The 1,785-nt window shown below is 42.8% G+C and overlaps 1 non-coding gene across 1 annotated transcript; it reads right to left on the bottom strand.

Moving 5' to 3' along the window:
- Positions 1–333: 333 nt before the first annotated feature.
- On the bottom strand, positions 334–407 carry trnai-aau (transfer RNA isoleucine (anticodon AAU)). The gene has a single exon. It is a non-coding gene; the product is annotated as a tRNA-Ile (tRNA).
- Positions 408–1,785: the final 1,378 nt, after the last annotated feature.

Here is a 1,785-nt window from a genome sequence, read left to right as displayed (position 1 = left end):
GATAAACCCTCCCACTTGCGTCATGTCCCAGTCTCGGTTAAAAGCAACACATAATGACACAAACACTCTCACACTTTCCTTCAGTGAGATTAACATCAAGCTGTTTTCCAGGTTGAATGGAACTGTGAACAAATTTATGTCAAAGAAGTTACCTTTGATGTATCAGCACTGAAATTCTGTACAAGGAGGAACAGCCATTCCAAACTCATATCCTTCACAAAGGCTGTTTTTTTATGTGATTGAAATTCATCAAGTATTTTGAATTAAAGTTCACAAGACACAGATGTCAATGTTGATAATGAAACTTTTCAAGCATGTTGCTACTGTGAAATAAGGTTCTGCTGGGAGTTGAACCCAGGATCTCCTGTTTATTAGACAGGTGCTTTAACCAACTAAGCTACAGAGCCAGATCACGAATGTGTGTGCAATTGAAATCAGAGGAAGGCTTTGTAGATAGTGGGCAGGCTTTGGCGAGTCAAGAGCTGAGTTCGTCACGGCAGTGTTCCCAGCCTCTGACTCGCTCTTGTAGTTGTAGCTGTAGTTGTAATTGTAATAGGCAACCGTCCGTCTCGGAAGACGATGGGCTACACCCGGGGTGTACGTCACTTCTGTATGAAACATCGTTTGTTGTGGCTGTAGAGGACGACTCGTGAGTGACGATCCCTTCCGCAGCTGGTACAGATGAATGTCATTGGCCCGAGGTCGACTGATAATTTTTCCTTCCTCTGAGCTCTCTTTCCCACCGTCTGGTCATTTCTTTTGTCCTCTGCTTTTCCCATGGTCTTCCTGAATGCCTTTCTCCAGGAATTCCAGTCAGCAGGAAGGACTTCCCATGCATCGACTCCAATCCCAGTCTGCTTGAGATCTCGCTTTGCAGATGTCCTTGTATCACAGACGTGGGTGACCTGTTGGTCTCGTGCTGATAGCAAGCTCACCAAAGAGCATGTCTTTGGCAAAGCGACCATCATCCATTCAGCACACATGACCCAGTCAACAGAGTCACCGCTGACTCAAGAGGGCAAACATGCTGCAGATCCCTGCACGCTGGTGTACTTCTGCATTCGGCACTCTGTCCTGCCAGGAGATGCCCAATATCCATCTGTACTTTCCCTGAGCTACAGGTTATTGCAAGTTTCTCTGGCTGTGTTTATTTTAGGTGATTTTGTACTCAGGTTCTTTTGGAATCCATGTGTTTGCAGATCTTTGTGAGTGAGAGATGTGGTAATATGTTTAAAAGATTTCCCTATAAATTATTCATATCTCCATCTTTCCCCGAACTTTGCACAAACACATTAATATGGGAATCACACACATCAAGCCGTCAAACCTGTCTGCTAAACATTGAAAGGTGACAGTGTTTATTGTGACGGGGTTCCATTTATGAAGACACATCTTGATGATTCACACATGTAAAAATTTGTATATTATGTTCATGACATAATGACATAAATAAACATTTCCTTGCACTTGCCACGCTTGGTGAACATTTTCTCTGCTGATGCCCCCTGAATATATTAGAGAACATGGTGACGAGGTTGAGATAAAAGTCTGTAAATATAGGCAGCAAACAGCAGCAGGGACTGCAGTGAACAAGATTTACGTGACATATTTGTGCTTATATTGGTGGGTGAAATAAGATACTAAACACACAAAATCCTACATTTGAGCTTGCGTATAAGATTGCTCTGTCTATGGAGATAGCATCAAAGAATGCTCAGGAATTTTGTCCTATGCCAGTGATAGTAACACACTTCAGGGGAACTTAAAAAAAAAAGGTAAAATGGG

This window comes from Heterodontus francisci, chromosome 35, assembly GCF_036365525.1.
Source record: "Heterodontus francisci isolate sHetFra1 chromosome 35, sHetFra1.hap1, whole genome shotgun sequence".
Classification (NCBI taxonomy): domain Eukaryota; kingdom Metazoa; phylum Chordata; class Chondrichthyes; order Heterodontiformes; family Heterodontidae; genus Heterodontus; species Heterodontus francisci.
The sequence above is the reverse complement of the archived record's forward strand: the minus strand, read 5'-3'. Positions and strand labels throughout refer to the sequence as shown.